This window comes from Anopheles funestus, chromosome 3RL (assembly GCF_943734845.2).
Source record: "Anopheles funestus chromosome 3RL, idAnoFuneDA-416_04, whole genome shotgun sequence".
Lineage (NCBI taxonomy): Eukaryota > Metazoa > Arthropoda > Insecta > Diptera > Culicidae > Anopheles > Anopheles funestus.
This window is the reverse complement of record NC_064599.1, coordinates 11,566,946-11,586,845: the sequence shown is the minus strand read 5'-3', so window position 1 is coordinate 11,586,845 and position 19,900 is coordinate 11,566,946. Positions and strand designations below refer to the sequence as shown.

Below are 19,900 nucleotides of genomic sequence, written 5' to 3'. Positions count from 1 at the left end.
TAGGAAGAAGAACTGCGCACTGGAACCGATTCCAGCATCTTCTGCGCGAAGATTTTCTTTCACGGGCCAATGGATTTCACATTAGATACGAGCATTGGGTGGGGCTGAGTAACGAATAATGTCTAGCGATGTGAAAATTGTGAAGAAAATATATTTGTTTCTTATTTAACCATTGCTTTATATTATCTTTATTTCATATTTCCTTCGTTTAATTATATAAATTCGAATGACTCTTACTTTCTGTAATGTGATTTGCAATAAAAATGAGCTAACTGAATCAATCTACCTAAATCTAGGAAATGTAAATGGGAAAAAAATATTTTTCTTGTGAATAGTTACTACTATTGATGGCTGAAATTATACAATATTAAAGATATTTTATTTCTACTAATCATGATTTTGATACGTTCCTTGAGATGATTAAGCATTTTTCACCTCGAATTTATTCTAATGTTTAACGTAAATTTACGAACAAAATAAAATATACAAAATTTCTGTAGAAATACCGATGTGGTTTAAGTTTAATAATGACCAAAAATAGATTATTTTTCTCTATATTATTTCTGCTGTGAATTACCTCAAATAGCATGCGGAAAAACATACAAATGAAATTGCTACAACTTTCCACGTTTTCGCAGCCAACGGAATGTTTCGTTAAAATATGAATTTGACATTTTCGTCAAATTCCAAGCGGGCGCTGCAACCCTTATTTTGACAGCTTCGTTCAAAATAGGGGTGGTTTGGTTAGTTTCGTTCAAAATTATTGATTGTTTGTGACATTTGCTTCGTTCAACGAAAATAGCGCTTTGGTTGTGGGAAACGGAGGCAAATTTTTCCATTAAAGTTTTTATTTAGAATAGTATCGAGTGTTTTATTGCTAAACCGTGTAGTTTAAAACGATTGTAACAAGTTTGGGAAGAAAACTTAGTGCCGCCAAACTCCGAACGTTGGAGATTTTATTGTACAGTGTCTGTTCATGGCGTTCAGTAAGCGCTGTCCCTGTGCCTTACGGGATACTCCCAGCTATTTTCCGTAATTTTCCGTGTGAAAAACATCCGCAACCATCTTAATCAGGTACGTGCGAACTATTAAATTATGCCAAAGTGTGTGGGTGCTGTTATCCAAATGAATCGCCGATGACAAGGGTGAAAAAATAAGCCTTGCTTTTGCATCTGGTGCTGTGTTTTTCGTGTGTGCCGTCCCCTCCTTTGTAGTGGTGCGATATGGAGAAAAAAATTGCACAAATTGTTCAGTCTCCAGCTTGGTGAAAAAAAATTGGTTCAATAAGCTTACCAAGATAAGACGGTGAAGCATTAACTATCGTGGCAGTGGCGTGGATTTTGTTGGCAGGCGATTGCGTGCTACCATTCTAGAAGAACACACATGGGCTAGCAGGAAGAAGATCCCAAAGTAAACAAAAATATGTTCATAATAATAATAGATCAGTGACACGCGAGCGTCACCGCACATAGGTGAATGTGGCTTATAACAATTTTTTACATGAATTTTAGCTCTCGATTCGTAAGGATATTTTAATTACATTATCCTCTTTCGGCTCACAATCATCATCATTGAAACTCGTACTAGGGTGGGACATCACCATCTAATGTATATCGGATGAAAAAGCGGATGTATCGGATGTGATTCATGCAGCGTCGCCGGACGAAATCGGTTTCCCGGAAAGTGAAGAGAGGGTGGTTGGCAAGGCGCGGATGCAGAAAACAAATACTCATTTCTCAACGATAACACCGGCAGACGCAGTAACTGGAACCAAGGCCTCCGTGTTCGAGTGTACACAGAGATACTGATAACGAAATGCATCAACATTCAGCTTGGACCGAAGCAGTAGTACAAACTGATTTCCTGGTCTAGCATAAAAAAGCATAACCGGGCTTGAAAATGTGTTCACTCTTTTCATGCGAGATGTTTTTTTCTTTCTTCTGTCTAATGTATTGAAGTAAACTAAAACGAAATGCACGATCTCATCATCACCGTACTCCATTAGTATTCGAGCGTAATTTCTCGGTACTGTGCGTAGTAATATTCGTGGACCATGCCAGACCATGCCATAGCGTTATACCTTGCTCGCTGCTTGAATGAGCGGTAGCACGGTTTGTTTTTCGTGTTCTAAAATTAACCGCATATGAAATCATCATGCGTTATTTTTGGTTCTCGGTAAACTACCAGCACCGAATGCTGGGTCTTGATGCTAAGCTTGAGTTATCCTTTCGCCTCTCTGCATACCCCTTACCTTTCGGTAGATGGACAGGTCGAAGGGTGAAATGGATTTAGAGAAGAACTCACCATTCAACTATCCGCCGGTGTTCATCTGCGGCGAGCGTACCGAAATGTGTATATATTTTTTCTTTCGTACACTTACAACCGATCAATGTTTCTCATGGGAAATTGATCATGTTCAGAAAAAAGGGGCGAAAGGGCGTAGTGAACCAACGATGGAACTCTTTCAATTTCCCTTGTGATTGCTTGTCCAAGATCGTGGAATGGAGCTATCAATCAGTGAACTCACAGAATCTCTGTCATCCTTGGTGAAAAGGTCTAAGACATCACGAGGTACTCCGATGACTTCATGACGCAAGACCTCTGAACTCTCCGAAAGCGTTTTAAAACCAGTTTGTTCCGAGTGATGAAATGATTACACTAATAGGAATGGAATTTTGAAAGATTTTGACTACTGTTGATGGAAGAGCACATTAGGCGTATCAGTAATCATTCAAACGTCACGATTGATCCCCAAATAGTCGTCTCTTGCGAACGGCGGGTTCCTACTGCTCGTCTGCCGTTAAATCGTATAATCAACTTATTCAACCACCAACAATTTAACTGATTTTAAAGATTACGTCGTCAAATGATTTGATTGGCGCCTTTTAACCCATTCCGCTTCATTGACCGTTTAGACGACGGGACTCCACCCTCGCTCTTTGTAAGTGCAGTTCCATGCAGGTGCTAAGAGACTGTTTGATGGATGAATAGGAATACAAAACGCACAACAGCACATCCATCCACCGTTGATGGCCATCATGGATAGAGAGAGACGCTGGCACGAGGCATCCCGTTCCATATGGTTGCACACCCAGCCGGGAATTGCTGAGCGTCGGGTGCAGCGTTTGGTCGATTACCGGTTATCAGAAATCAGTGCCCAATGCATTTCATCTCGCAGTGGAAGGGAAGATTGCTACCGCGCGATATACCGGTTTGCCTTGAGGCGTCGGCGGGACGTTGTCGAGATTGAACGGTGAACTACATTCGGTCATTCGAATCTTGGCGGATCTTTCGCGCTGGATAGTGAATACCAGCGAGTCTGCTGAGGGCTCTGATGTGCGCGGACGTGTGGACAGGAGCAAATAAAAAAAAAACTTCACCGCGAGCTGCATGTTATGAATGGCACGTTTTGTGAGGTAGTTCAAGACTGTGCATCCACTGTTCGTATCCAATCGTCGAGACAGAAGCTACTATATCCCGAAAGAGCAACACACACACAACATCTTGCAATTGCACTTGCACTTGTTCCCGCTACATTGCACCACCATTTAAAGTGGAGCACTTTTGGAGTGGTATTGGAGGGTTCGATTGGCAAGCACATGGTGTACGGCCTCCCGAGACACCCACTTGCAGGTTTGATGATGGTGTCGGCTCCATGCCGCTGATATCATTGCTGAACTATTTTTACAAGTCTCCACACACGGTCGTCATTCATATGCTGTGTGCTCGTGTGCTGGTGAAGTTTGCATGCAGCTTCAACTCCTTCTCCCCAACTTCGCATAGTGTGTTTGGATGGTTTAACACCGTTGCGTTTTAAAATTCTGCCTTTTTACAGCGTACCGTAGCAGCAAACAAACCTAGCTCCTGTTGTTCGAGTGTTTCACCTTGCTTTATTCCAACGCCTTCGCACACATGACGCCCAATCGGCCGTAGCACCCCATTCTACTCTGGGGGCGGACGCGATTGGTTTTCGTGCTGCCGTAGCCCGGCACAAACTTGTAGCCAACCTGTATAAAAACCGCTCAAAACGGAAAGGAAGCGGAATCCTACGCTCGAACGCCGCAATCCGCTCGGCTAATCTAGCGAAGGAGGCCGACTTTTAAGATGCTGGGTGAATGAATCGATCGTACGAAAGGGGATGGTATATCACCTCCACACTGGTGGTATTAGATTTGTCGATTTGGTTTGGAGCGGAAATGGGTTTACACTCGATCCAGTTATTCATTCGTTCTCAGCTTCGTAATGAATTTTTATGAATGAAACCAGTCGGCAGCTAGAGATCCAGTGCATGTTGTAAGAAGATTCTTCGATTAAAAAAAAAAATTTTACTTTGCAAATATATTTCAATTCAAGTACGCATCTCTCGATACATCCTCAATAAATCTAGCACGAAGCTCAAATATCGTTCACGCACCAAACGGATGATGGATGGAAGCCGTATGCGTACGCTGGTGACATTCTTTCACCGAGAAAACGCACCCTCGCTTGGTTTGCCGGGAATCAAGGGAAATTGTGCGAAGGAATGCATTGCATACGGGTATGCTTTCCCCACCCGGGAGAAAGCAGAAACAACATCCACAGCCCCACAAGTGCGCACCGAACGTCAATCTGGCGAAGAGTGATATCGCCCGTCCCTGGTCCTCGTCACCCATTTTTGGCAACTAACGGTGCGAAGTATGTGCGAAGTGTAACATACGGCAAATAAACGAGTTCCCTCCCTTCAAGCGTGCATTCCAGCTGCACGGTATTAGCTCTTCATCGCTGGGACATTTTATGCCAGTGTTGTCACAGCTAAGTATATGCACCTGTTCGCTCATAAACTCGTTGCATGCGCCAGATGGAAAACGGTTTTATTTCCTTCCTCTGCACTAATATTTAATCCACAAAAAAAAAGTTTCTAAAACCCTCCCACGGCTACCACCGGTCACCGTTGGAGTGCGAAAAAGTGCGAATAAAAACAATTAACTGTCATCAGCATTTGTCTGTTTTGGCCATCAACACTTGTTGGTTTTTGGGGGAAGGGAGTATTGTGGCACGCAAAGGGCCCCGTCTGCTCCACCTAAGGGCAATCATCATCATCGGCATGATCGGCTGCAGTCGGCTTTCGTCGGCACGAAAGATCACGATCGTCGCTCGCGAAATGGGGAGTTCCGTTCGGGTAGTGCCGTGGCCGCCGATTCAATTTGAACGATCACGTTGCCGGAACCGGTACCCTTCTCGCGGTTAGTTGCGCGTTGCGTGTTGATTTCTTGCACTGCTTAAGGTGTTCGGTGTGTGAGGTGCGTACACGTGGTAGGGCAGAGGTGCAAAGAACTGTGTATGCGCGCGCGCGCGCCAACACACTTGCTTATTCGCCTGGCTGTTCTGTTGGTTTTTTAGTGTTGATCTTGCTTTTTTAGGTGCGACTGTGCATAAGATCAAAAAATTGTGTTGTCACTCTGTGTAAAACGTCATTACGAAGCGTTTTTTTTTATTAAAGTGAGTTTGCAAATGTGGTCAAAGAATTGCATGTGTCGTCCTTCGTCCGTTGGGTAGCACAATGGAAAGATGTTGCACTGGAAGCAAATCGACGTTAAGTCGACTGACGAAACGTGGCATCCTTGAAAGTGAGAATTAAAAAAAAAAGGAAAACTGGATGATATTACCATGCGAATGAATACAAGTGTGTGTATCTTGTTGTGTTGATTATATTAAGTAACGCTATCAAAAATCTCTTTTCGCTTAAATAAGCTGAAAACATATTTTTATGCAATGTTTATTTTTCCTTCCTTACCGTCCTTGAGCTATATAAAACAAGTGTTGAGTTATTTTTCGCAAAATAAAAAAAAACTTCTCCAATTGGGAATCTTGTAAATTGCACCCTTTCCTTTCGGTCATATCCAATTAATATAGTAAATGATCCGGTTTAATTCAATTACCGAGAGCTGTCTTACGAGTGGTTCACAGGCTCCCGTATAACTTCACCATGAAGTTTATAAGTTAATCCATCTTCCATGTTTCTGTTTGGATGTGGCGTTTTCTTTTTTTTTGGTGGTATTTGTTTGAAAAAGTAGTGAATAAGTTGTGATATTACCGTCTGGAAGATTGGCTACATCCGGTGTGAAGAGTTTATTTTCCAAAAAAAAAAAAATTAAGCATCGATTCGTTTTTCTTCAGCCAACCAAGACGACCAGGGCAAACGTGTGTTAGTTAACATCGGGCACTTCGAGTGTGTGGCAACGTTGGATACAGCAGTGTATTTATAACATAAAAATCCCCGTGAGCCGAGCCGTGAATGTTTTTTGAAACATAATTTCGCGCCCACAACTTCACCGCAACCAGGCCTACCGGGCTAACTCCTACCTATCGAAGTGGTGCGGGGTGGATTTCAATTGTCTAGCAGTAGACCACCACCACCACCAGCAACAGCAGCAGCGGCTGATCGAAATAACCTCGAAAGATCGCGCACCGGTACATGACGGCTCGTCCCACTCGAGTAGCAGCATCCTTGTAAGTAGTGACCTCTCCTACTACTGGTAGGTTAGGGCACATTACAGTTGCTTCGCGTTGTATCAACCACCCTTCGTCATCCATATTATTTTACTGCGGATCGTATTGGTGCCCCGCACGCAAAACATTTTCTGGCAGTTTTGCCACATTAAAAGATCGGCTATAGTGCGAGTAGAGAGAAAAAGGTGATTCGTTACGATCCGATCGTAGACCCGCGTGCATGTTTGCATGGGTGTCGATTGGCCGCCCCTTAGTACGGTAGGAGGGCGTACGGGTTCTCCTACGTGGCTCCTGCTGTGGAGCGGTTAATTGGATAATGTGGAGGCTGTAATGGTGAAGGTTATGGTGAGTGCCACATCTCACGATCATCGTAGTTATCGACTACTGTGCAGTGGCAAAATGATGTTTGGTCAATCAGTGTGCGAATATTACAAACCACGAATAGCCTCAGGACGCTCTCAGGAGATCCAAATCGTTTCCCAAAGTAGCATGGTGATGATGCGCGATCATTTGTGCCGAATCGATTGGATTCACAACGTTGCAGCGGAAGATTTATCTTTAGTCATGACGTCTTCCCGACTAGTGATGGGAACTCTGGAAAGGATTCAAGAATCCACTCCGACTCCGACGTATCAAAAACCGGAGTATGCTCCGAAGCAATTACTCCGAATTATTCCGGAATTGACTCCGAATTACTCCGAAGCCGGTGCCGGAATACCCGATTTTAAATCCGGATTCAAGTGGCGCAATTCAGCTAGTGGCACAGTTAGTGGAATTGATTTCTCCAACCCCTCCCTCAATAATGTCTGAGTTACTCCGGAGTATACTCCAGAATGTCTCGGAGTCGGATTACTTAGACTCCGGGAAAATTGAAGATTTACCCATCACTAGTCTTAACGATCATTGCGAAGAGCACAGCAACGCCTTTAAGTGCGCTTTTCCTCAGAAATCCCAATGAATCATACACGAAATTCGCGTGAATAATGAACTCTTCGCTCACCTCATCTTGTTGGTCTGCAATTGCGATGCCACGTCACGCGTGTTAAGAAACTCGCTTGCTACACGACTCTCGCCATGGTATCTTGTGGCGATCATAAAGACCCTTCATGGCGATTTCGTCGCATCCGGCTAACCAGTTTTGTATTCCACAAACCATCACCTGGCCCCTCCACTGGGTTGTGATTTCGCGATCACACAGGTGTATGGTTTTGTTTTGTTTGCCTTCTTTTCGATGCTTGCTTCTTGGTGTTACTTATGTACGATGTGTTTTGCGCTCGTTCAAAGCATAAAGCAAAACCCCTTTGCGTCCTTCGCATTCATATTACATCAGGAAGATTTTTATCTCTCTTTTTGCTCTGTGCTTTTATCACCAGCGTTCATTAAGAGTTGTCGCACAAGAGCGCGTGCGTTCTTCGCAAAAACCTCCCCTTGGCCAGATTCGAGCTTGGACCGAAGCCAGCTGTCAACTTTCTTTAATATTTATTTTTTTTTCATCTGAATCGGTTAATAAAGAGAATTTATATGCGATTCATGCAAAAAAATAAAAATAAAATCCAAGTTAGGCAACCGGAATCGGGGCTAACGTGAATTTTTTTTCCTGACATTCGGACGCTTTCAACATTCTGTCCACGGTGTGGTTTGGTATCAAAAAATCACAGCATTTGGTGGAACAAAATTTAAAGAAATCGCGTTGTTTTTTTTTCGTTTTGGGCTGGATAATTTTTCGTTCGCGCAACTCTCTCGTGGCTTAAGCTAAATATAGTTTTCGATCACGGTTCGAACAACCACGCAACCACCGAGTGTGGTCATTCCGTATAGTATGTTTCTCTTTTGCTGTTGTTGCGTCCTGGTTTATTTTTTGTGATCATAACAGAATTTTTGGGTAACATCTGGACGCGGGTTCTCTAAGCTGAAGAAGAGATTGCATGTTTTAAAAATGAGAAAAATAGTGTTAGGCGGAGTTGTATCTGACAGGTGTATCGTGTGCAGTATATGGATTATGTATTGCATTATGATCGCCATTTGAACCGGAACCGGATTCAGACAAGAAATGCATTCGCATGATCGTGGTTGAGTGTAACGAACCGAGCAGGCCATAATAATGTTACCGTCTGTCACTCGTTTTGATCGTTCGTCCGGATCTTGACACAGAGTCAGCTGAGTAGAGGAAGTTCTGTTGGCATATTCACCAATTTACTGAACTCTTGTGTTCACAGAAACACGTGTTGCGTGTACAGTAGCATCGTTTTATATTTAGAACTACGTCTTCAAACCCGTCCTCTGTAATGTGTTTCTTATTGGGGGAAATATTGCAATGTGCATCGTTTAAGCTAATGTGTGGACGGCATCGAATTTATGTATCGAGAATGACTACGTTGAAAAATGTTCTTGTAAGTCACTGAAGTTCCTGAAGGAAGTTGTGTAGTGCTTCAATGTTTATTTATCTCCAACATCAGGTTTATCGTCTTTGTAGACGACTCTTATCGCAGAGTCTAAAGGGAGTCGAGTTGGGTACCTCTAATACGGCGAGACCGGTTTATCAGCATAACAGGTTGCTCACCTGTTCTTATCTTGAAAGCCAACCACGAAGACACTAATACCCTCTAGCAAAAGCACACGCCCAGTCGGCGAAGTCACCAACATGTACGAAACAGTTACTTTGCCTTTGTGGTGGCGTCAAATATCAATAACGCGTGTTGATTTGCGAGTTTCGAATACATGCTTGCGGTATCACTTACACAGCAGATTGGTCCATCAGGAATAAACGAATGGCGTCGTGGTGGGGCAATTAGCTTTCATTGTCATGATGGGCAAGCGCGCGATCATGCGCGGGTGACTAAGGGTCTGCGAGACTAATACACAGCCTCCCCGAACGGCATCTTGCGCATCTCGCGAACCATTTCGACCACAAATTGACTCCAACGGATATATCGGATATATTACCTCATCGTGTTCTCTCGTACACAACGACTCGGACAGCTCCGGAGAGACTTCTCCGCTAATTGGAAAGGTTAATTTTGCTCGTCGGCTTTGCGTGGAGGCATCCGTATCGCTACTTCAGCCTCCCAATCATGACGTCATGTTTGTTTCGATGCCCCATACACGGCCGCGTGTACGTGTCCTTGTCGGATCGGATTTTTGTGGTGGTTCTGTTTTTTATTGTTTTGTTTTGCTGTTTAATGCAGGAAATGACACGAATACACACGAAAACGTTGTGGCCAAACGGCGTTGTCCAAAAATGGGCCATCTTGAAGCGCGACTGTGTATGTGTGTGTGAATGTGTAATATTGCTCGTACTTCCGCTTGAACCGAGTTGCTAAAGCTACGTTTATTGGTATTCAATCATTCGCATATTCGGTTATGCACGGAAACCATTTATAGTGTCCTCCTTCCTTTGGTGGCGTGGTGCCCGTTTCTTCCCCCACACACCGTGTGTGCAGAATAGCTAAAATATTCTCAACCAAGTCTCTTGGTATGGCGATACCAAAAGTGGAGGTCCAAATCGTTGTCTCGATGCTAGCAGACGGCTTTGCCTTGTCGTATGCCCTCAGGGGTGGCGTCTCTTAGGGGATGGGCGCAGATCTGTTAGAATAATAAACATAACCTAAATTTATCTCGTAACGTCAGCTTAACGAATGGACGGACAATGGCAAGCAAGAGGCTGATTGGAAAACGGCAGCAGCATAAAACAGGCAGCCGTGAATGCTTCATCATTTGCATCGAATGCCGATTCTTGAACCATTCGAACCTCTACGGCCATTGTGTTTGATTTCTCTCCACGGCTGAGCACGTCTTAGATCTTGCCAAACCAAATCGGGAAGGTGTAAACATACGTGTGCCGTCCTCCTCCTCCTTACCTTGGGTACTTCACTGAATATATGGTACCATTGTACCGTGAAGGGAGTAGCCTCGATTTGGGTGGAAGATGTTTGCAAATACGCGGGCCCCGTAACGAGAAGATTTAGGTGCCGTATGGTTTGGTTTATTTATGCGCTTTTAAAATAAACACTCGAGTGCGTTAATTAAATTATGAGCTGAAGTTATTCTTCTGCGAAACTAGCGAAACTTGCAGGAAAATTGGAAGAGGTCACGAAGACAATAACTTCAAACTAGCTCAAATGTAAGTCCGCACCTCTTGGAGCGAAGTTCCACTAACTTAAGCTTAAGAAATGTCAAGTGAATATTTTACGATAAGTCTGGCGCCAACTTCCAGCTCCCAACTCCAGCGTCTTGGACCCAGTAATGTTGTCTATATAAGGCAGCCTCGCACGTACGTCGGTTCTCACTAGAGGTTCTCCATCAAACACTTACACCGGTAGAGTCCGTGAGCTTGCAAGCGCACAAATCGATTGATCTAATGGGGCCGTCTCAATTGCCGTTGGTGCAATAGTGCATCGGAGAGTGGCCTCAATGCTACTGATTTGCTGAAGTATCCACAAACCATACGCATACACACACTGCGAGTGGTCGTGAATACTTAATTTACGATCGTGTTCACATACCCAAGTTGATTGCTGCCGAATGGACTTTAGCTCATGGAGACCTCGCAGGAAATGGACAGGAGATTGCTCAAGAATTTCAACTCATCCATCTGTCCTTCCCTCTCTCCCCACCGACGGAAGGGCTTCCTTCTTTGGGGGGTGTATTTTTGTAAATTTCCCGGATGTCTGTGTGTGTGTGTGGGTTTTCTCGAGTTTCCCGCGCTTGTACCATTGGCATCGTGTTTTGCAGAGTCAGCGGGGCACGCGCTCAGGTTTCGAATTCTTCTAGCTTTGCACCCAAGGGTATGGAAACCAAGGGAAATATGTGCCTTGGCCCCCATATGTGCAGTGTATGCATTTTTGTGCCGTTTGTTTACAAGAATGGTCGGACTCCAACAAATGTGAAGCCTAGGGTGGCCACGAGTGGATCATTTTTGTTTGCCATCATTGCCTTTCCGCTGCGTCGTTAGCCGTGTGCGCGTCATCGTCATCAGTTTGTTAAGGTGTAAGGGAGGTGTTGATACGTTCGTCTGTTTGCCTCGTCGTTTGGTTCGGATATACGATGAATGTGTCAAAATATGGAGGGAGTTGTGGAGCGTTTGTTTAGCTTATTTGTTGGAGGTTCTCCATCTCGGCATTTCTTCAGGGAAGGGAGTTGTGCTGCAAAACTCCAGGAAGGTAGAGTGACTTCTTTAGGTAACGAGAGATTAAGTTGTATCGCATTGGGAGTGTTTTGTTATCTTTCCTTTGAAGAAATTCTTTCAACACGTTGTTGTGTCGTTTTCTTTTTATTATATCTCGCGTACCCTTTTGGGACCAACCATTTCGAGCCGATGGTAAGCAGATAAGACTTTCGTTCTCCATTTTGTCTGCGTTTGATATCGACCATGCCATGAAATAAATCCCCGCTTGATTTGTGTGTGGCTTGAAAACGCGTCTGGTCGCGGATCATTTAACGCCATTCGTGCGTTGAGTCGTCCACCATCAATCTTGACTTATAGCCGTACTCTGGGACATCGTCGCAAGTTGCTGACCCTGGCGAAGTGGTGTCACGCTTAGGCACAGAATTAGATCCACCGGTTTTAAACTGGCAGTTAGTTCAAACACAACACCCAATACCTGTGCGTCGGTTACGACCCTGGACTCTACGCTTCCTTCCTGATTGCAGTTCCACACACACCTTGTCCCGGGGCTTTATGATCTTCGGCCAGGACTTAACGAATGGCGCAATATTGGTGCTGACTGTGCATACTAAAAATAAGCACCGTGCGCACACTCGACTATATAAAACAACACTCACAAACCGAAAGCAGTAGAGGTGGCGTATAAATTTCGCACCACGTTAGCAACTCTCCGTTCTGACGTATAGGGGACGGTATCTGCTTCTTCAGAGTTTTACTGTTTGAGTTTCTTGCCCTGCCGTCATATGGGTGTATGCAAAATTGACAACTGAAGATGGGAGGGAACAAAAATGAACCAACGTGGTCTCTTCGAAAAGTTCCAACAAATAGGTATCTCATGCTAATGTCGAAGACGAACGGAAGTGAAATCTTATAAAAGTATGGAACTGAAAATTTATTGCAGAAATTTGTAGCTATGATTTATTTTATAATGTTGTCATTGAGGCATAAAGAAAAGCACATAAATCACGCCACAGTAAACGTGAGTGAGCTGTTAATAAGTGTTCTACTTAGTTTTTAGTGAATGGTGAAGCTGAAGATAAATAATTGGAAAATATTGAAGGCCTTTTTAAATCCTAAACTGACATTTATGATAGTTTTTTTCTATTTACATGACAAAAAAACGCTAGATTTAAGATATCAAGCCATCAGACAAAAAAAACCGAACTCCGAGCGAACATAATCTGAGCACCATATGTGCGAACAACGAGCACAATCTATCAACGTTGGAAGAGGCGTTCAAGTCGAAATCTCCTCATTTTTAACCAAACAGATCGTAATTTTTTCGGATTATGTCAAATTTCGTGGTTGATTTTCTTCCGCAGATTAACGTTACATTTGGGTGTGTGTGTGCGAGAGAGAGAAAACTCCGCACGATGACCAAATCTTGCACGAACATGCATCTTAATCCTACGCACCCGTTCCTCCATAGCTGGCGCACGAATTACGATCGGTTTTGCAATGGTAGTAACTGTTTTCATTTGGATGGAAGATATGTATTCCTCTCGCTTTCACCTAGAGCGACACCCACTGGCAGCTGCTGACGGGTCTCTGAGGTGTGGAAGGTACGCCGTCGCATTATAAGTAGCGGCACAGCATCTTTGAAACAGGAGACACTCGATTTGTTTGGTAGGAGAATGAAGTCGATTGCTTCGGAAATACCGTGCATGATGTTGTAATCGGTCGCTTGTGTCGCGTTGGCGATGGACATAGTTTCTATTTCCCCCCCTAACTGTTAACTCTCATAACACCGTCGATCTCTGTATCGATCGAACGTGATCACTGCCGTGATCAATCGCTCTAGAAAGGTGTTTGTTAGATATGTTCCTATTTACATACCGGAACACCTTCGGGGTGTGGAGGAGCGTGTAGTCGGACATGTTCGAAAGAAAGTAAAATTTACCAAAGGTGTGGGCGTTAATGTTTTCGTGTCGTCTTCAAACTCGACGGGAGTCTCGCGAGATCTCTGACACATTAGGGCGTAATTTACGATCGAAAGCTATCTTGTGGTTTCTGTGTTTTTTTGTTTAACGATATTCATAGGGCGCCTAACAAAAATGAAACACCAATCGAGTGATCGACATCATAAGAAAGATTTTTTTTTCTTTGTTGGAATATTGAATGTCTCATCTCCTTAGACATACAGTGACATAAATTATATCCATTATAATATTGATCTAATACTCAATGAAGCTCAAGCACCACTCCCTTATTTCAATATATTCAATCACAATCTAGAGTAAACAATTCATTTACATGCCCAAAAGTGTCTGAAATATGTGTGTCTGCTGCACTTTCGACAAATAAAACTTCTCCACCAATAAAAGCAAGCAACGAATGAATATGAATGATTTGGCAATCGTATAAAGGGTGTGACACAGAACTCACTGCCCCCCATCCCTCTGTCTGCCCTTTTGAAGTGTGTTCCACTTAATGATGTGTGCAACTGACAGATGAATCACTTACGGGGCGTCTCGGAGACGCCGTTACATCGCGCTGAACAGCGCACTGTGTCACGATCGACGAGCAGCGGTGCCAAAAGAGACGTGATTTTTTTCTCCCCCTTCATTCGTGGCCCTAATTGCCGAGCGAGGAGATCCTCGTTATTGACGTAGTATTGCGACTTGGCAGACAGTAACGGATCCTCGACGATTCGGGGTGATGTATGCTGAGAAAGGAAGTGTTGTTTTGTGCTGCTTCACCTTTGAATGTTACGATGACGATTCTCGTTGCAATCCTCGTGATGATGACAAATCCCTTTTGCAGACATACAGCTGTTTTTGTGTGCACTGGCGACGCGGCAGTCTTATAATTATCCTTCACACGTTCATTCAGACTGGTCAGATGTGGGTTTTTAGTCATCGTCGCCGTTGTACGGGGGGCGAGGTGGTTTGCCTACCAAACCCCGATCCACGCCCGCACGTACGAAGAAGGTTTGTTTGCTGTTGATAATGTCAATTTCGATTGTGCATAGCATTGTTGTTGCCATTTAATGACCCACATCGTAAAATGTCCTCCCATTGTGATAAGTGTGATGGGATTCCCTCACGTACAGACGAGTGGTGGGCGTTTGGTGAACTAATCTGTTCTTTGTTGTTGCTTTTAACAATACAATCCAAATGTTGGTAAAGTATAGGCTTTTCAGTTTTTGTTTTCGAAGCTCTCCTCAATTGACATCGAAAACCCCCTTTTGTTTATACGATTAAATTGGAGTCCATCGGCTTTTTGTGGTTTTCTCAATTTGCCCGTAAACCTTAAAACTAAGGGAAGGCCGAGGAAGCTCTGGATAGAATGGCTCATACCGTGCTCAAAGGTGTCTCGCACATTTCGTAATATATTTTCAACTCCAAGGGTAAATATACATCAGTTTTTTACTTTAACTTCAATTCCAAATATAAGAGGCTTTATTTTTTTTATTTAAAGCATTATTTGAGTGAAAAGAAACTTATTGGAACAATTTCGCATTAAAATAAAACAAATTTTTAAATTTTGATAAATTGCCCAAAAAAATGGCAAGGGGTAAGCCTTATGAAATTTTCGAGTTAAAAATATTTTTTTTATTTTTTTGTTATTTTTCATTCTTTTCTTCTTTTAAAACATTATTTGAGTGAAAAGAAACTTATTGCAGCATTAAAATATATCACATTTATAAATTTTGCAATATTACTTAAAAAAAGCCTAAGGCTATATAACCTTAGGAGATTGGCATATTTATAAAAATATCGGAGACATCTATACGGACATACAGACATCTGAGGGCATGGCCGTCCAAGAACAAAATGTAGCCCTTGGTGCCATCTATCGACCACAGGTTAAAGATTGGCGATCCGTTGGATAGGGACCGAGTTATAGGCAAAACTTGTGCAAAAATGAGGAAAATTTTACATTTTCATAAACAGGGTATGGAACTTGGTTCCTCGAATAACTTCTGGCACAGGCATCTGAGGGCATGGCGGTCCAAAAAGAAAATGTAGCCATTGGTGCCATCTATCGACCATAGGTTAAAGATTGGCGATCCGTTGGATACCGACCGAGTTATAGGCAAAACTTGGTACAAAAATAAGCCTTAGTGGATTGGCAAATTTATAGATTTCTTAATTTTTTTCTATTATTTTTCATTCTTTTTTTAATTTAAAGCATTATTTGAGTGAAAAGAAACTTATTGCAACAATTTCGCATGAAAATAAAACAAATTTTTAAATTTTGTTAAATTGCTCAAAAAATGGCAAGGGGTAAACCTTATAAAATTTTCGAGTTGAAATTTTTTTTATTTATTTTTGTTATTTTTTATTCTTTTCTTCTTTTAAAGCATTATTTGAGTGAAAAGAAACTTATTGCAACAAATTTGCATTAAAATATATCAAATTATAATTTTTTTTAGTCGACTGGAAAAAAGCGAAAAAACTCCTGGTGATACATATTAACCAAGAGTGTAAAACCTGTTGTAAAAAGTTGAGTAATTTATGAACTAAAAAAAAACATTTTTAATACGTGCATATCGAATACAATGTTACGATTGAACAGGTTCAAAACATTTGAATAATTACGAAGGGAATGTACGTGTGAAGGCAACAACTCAACCTTTTGTTGTTGTTGTTGTTGCTAAAACACTCATTTGGAATGCAGTCGGAAGGCATCTCCCCATGGCATGCAGAACCACTTAACACCCGACCGAATGCAACTTGCAATAGCGAATGCAATCCTGGTGGGTTTAAGGGAAACAAACCATTTTAGTCTTTCTTTTGCATCCCAGCACCAGAAACATTGTGGCCTGTGAGATATTTTTCCTTTTTTTGTCCCCCCATACTCCTACCGCGCTTCGACATGAATGGAGGCAATTCGTCGGTTGGTTGAAAAAAAAAACGGAAAAGTTAAATACAAAAAAACGAGGCGCGAATAGAGGCACTTTCACTCCTGCCTCTGGTGGATCGCTGAGAATAGATTTTCCGCACTGCATTATTGGTTGCATTCCCCGGTTTTGTAGATTATGTGTTTATTGGTAACCATACTTTGTGCCTTGCTGCAACTTTTCTAGCGGTTGGTGCTACTGAACATTAAACCTCGTTTGGGTGTAGGCGTTACGAGAGATGTTTTACTCATTTTCACTTACAATGTCGCAATACGGTTATTGAGGTTAATATGCTTTCCCAAGTACGATCGTCTGATTGATGGACTGGATGGACTGGTACTTAGCGGTAGAGTGCGCTTGGTTCTATCGACTTACAGCAAATTTATTTAAAAATACCTCACAAACGTATTTACATTCCAAGGAAGATGTTTTAATGGGTCATTCGATACATCGCTCAATACTGATTCTGTTCGCGTAAACACGTACTGTTGATTTAATTGGCAAAATATACAAACAGAAAATATGGATGATTCAATGTAATGTTACAGACATAAATAATGTTAAATGGTGCACAGTCACAATATTGTATACCAATGTAAATGCACTTCGTCTCGTTTGAAAGAAATCGCATATGGTTTTTTGTTTCGAAAAGCAACAAAACAAGGCGTATCAGATTGACAAACTAAAGAGATAAAAACCAAATGAAGATGTAAATGAAACACTTTGTCAAACACTCCAACATGGCGGCTTAAAGTTGTGGCTCAATTGATGGCAGCTGCAAGCGATTAGTTGACTGATGCTGCCGCTGCAAAATGTGATGCCAACGATGATGGTGTGAGAATCGTTTGAAGCTCACCGCCCAGTAAAGTGTTAGTTACTAGTGTTGTAACAAAAATCGCACTAAAGTTATCGATCAGCAAATGACGGAATGATATTAAGCACGTGAGATACCTTGTCTTTCCCCCCAAGCCCACGCATTGTTGGGCTAAGTGTTGGACCGCAATTAGCATCACACGTGAATAAACAATTGATTGTCAGTGTGCTAAAGTGTGTGTGTGCGTGTCACCAGGGAAGGTAAAACAAGTAAGTGTAAACCAGTCGAAAGTGATGTCTTGTAATCATTTATTCTTCTCTCCCTGGTGGAGACGCCCGGTACCTTGTTGAAAGGATGTTGTAAAAGCAATAAATTATGTTTTTTTTTTGTTTCATGTGCGCTGTGGCGTCGCACAGCCGTGAAGGACGAAGCGTAAAGCGGGAGAACATAATTCATTTATCACGTTGTGATAGACACATTTAGCGACCCATTTGGTCAACCATGTTGGCGTCCCATCGTTACTGGGGTTTTTTTTCGCATGTACAAAGCATTAAATATTGTTGTGCTCACTTGAGACTTCCACTGTGAAACAGAGTACTAATGCATGTAGAATATGTGTGTCTTTTTTTTTGGGAAGAATTTGGAGAATACACCTAAAAAAGAAGATAAATCAATGTGTTGTAAAGCGCGGCGTTGGGTTATGCGCTTTATCTTAAACTAAGCAATGTGCGGCTTTACTTCCCGTGTAAATCATCTACTAAAAAAAAACAACAACTCGTGACCCATGTTAAACACAGCATAATCGGGCACCATCGACGGTTTGATGAAAGAATGTCATGTAGGAAAGGGCTACTTGTATTTGCCACCTACACCAAAAAGGCTCGGGATCGGTGCAAACATGCAAGGAAGGAAGTATTTTTCGTGCAGAAAAACGGAAACCGGAGCACATACCTGTGAAGCAGAAGGTAACGGAAGTTGTTGACGATGCGGTGGCTTCTAACGGAGATTTTTCCCTCACAGTCAGCTCCACGGTTGGGAGCTTCCCTGTCTACCAGCGTCTCCGTCGGTATGGAACCGGTCTGCATTTCGCGTGAGGAAAACAAGCTCCTCGATGGTGTAAAGCCGAGGATAATTCCCATCTTCAGTGGGTGGCATGAAGGCAAAAGAGGCAACAGCAAAAAAAAAACTTCCAGATGATATCTAACGCACGGTTTGCTTGGTCTGTGCTCGGCTTCAAGCATCACATTCAAGGGAACGAGTCACGCGTTGGAAGTGGGGAAAGCGGTGGAAGGAAAATAGGGAAAATCCTTGGCGCCCGTCAGTCGGACGCCAGTACGATTTTTGTCGATCGGTACTGAAGTTTATGGAGATGCGTATGTACAGCTGCCCCGTTTCTTTGCTGGCTGCTGCATTATGTGCTCCTTTTAACCCCGAACCGTTGGCAAATTGTGTGTGCGTGTGTGTCTATGTGTATTTCTCTTTCTATCTCTCTATCTCTCTCTCTTTCGCCTGGTGGAAAGCTTTTCGGAGAATCCCTCAGTGTAAAGTATATCCATTTGAAGTCGTCCTTGCCGCGCTTTGTGTGTCTTTTCTCAACTTTTTTGTTTCGTTGTCGACTTGGTTACATTACATACGGCTAGCACGGTAGGAAGCTTTTCCACGGCAGAATGATTTTCACAGCTTCCATAGCTGATGGTGCGTTGGGAGGGGGTAGGGGGGTTGGTAGATGGGGTCAGAAAGATTGCCACTTGGTTGCTTTTACTCGCTTTCATCTTGTTGGAAGGCAAGGAACTGATTTTTTTTTGCACCCACAGCATCATGATTGAGTGTGACACCATATTCTTGGTATTGTATTGTAATTTAATGAGGTAATGTTGTGGCATAGAAAGGCGTTGATCGCGTGTAACAGTTCATCGAATTCCATTTAATATCTAATGCCTGAATTCTTACAATATTATCTATATTTCTTTTTCGTATTTTCTTTACTTTACTTTCAGTAACATCAAAAAGTAACAGAAAAAGGCGCACAGTATAACAGACGGCCTGGTGCAAACAACTAAGAAAACCATTCTTAAGATAGGCGCATCTCGAACGAGCAAACATCCAAATTTGAAGTCACCAATTTCTAATCAGGCCAAGTTTTATTACACGAAACGATTTACACGCTAAGCAATAATTAGTCAGTAGCAACGGATCCACCCCCTAACGCGCCTTAAAAAGGGAAAACGAAACGACGACAAAAAAAACAAACCGAAACGAGTGTATTTTGTTTTTGTGTGTTTAAGTGTTTTAGTGCTTCCTCCGTATCATATCGACTAAATCCTGACTACCTGCAGTACGGAACGCTTCCGCGCTTCAACAAAACAAACAGCCCACAATCATCATAAATCAACATATGCGAGAAGGATTGTCCTCGGGGACGGCTAACGGCTTGGAAGTTCTTTCCGAATTACTAACGGTAAGTGATTTTTGGAGATCCGACATCAGAATTTATTGAACCAGCAGTATACCGCTGTGGGCTGCCTGCGAGGCGGTGTGCGCTTATCGCGACATGAAATTTTCGCAATTGAGATGAAATAAATTGCTA

The 19,900-nt window shown here is 42.7% G+C and overlaps 1 protein-coding gene across 11 annotated transcripts in view; it reads left to right on the top strand.

Annotated features, from left to right (window-relative positions):
- The first annotated feature begins 765 nt into the window (after window positions 1-765).
- Window positions 766-19,900, top strand: part of LOC125767795 (talin-2) — a 58,947-nt gene continuing 39,812 nt past the window's right edge. For 2 of the 11 annotated variants that reach the window (XM_049434702.1, XM_049434703.1), the window contains exons 1-3: window positions 5,155-5,279; window positions 6,054-6,489; window positions 19,311-19,771. The gene's annotated coding sequence lies outside the window, so the exon portion shown is untranslated. Of the gene's footprint in view, window positions 1,075-5,154; window positions 5,293-5,379; window positions 5,479-6,053; window positions 6,490-19,310; window positions 19,772-19,900 lie in introns of those variants that run through there. The other 9 variants (XM_049434700.1, XM_049434690.1, XM_049434692.1 and 6 more) reach the window with 9 other exon arrangements.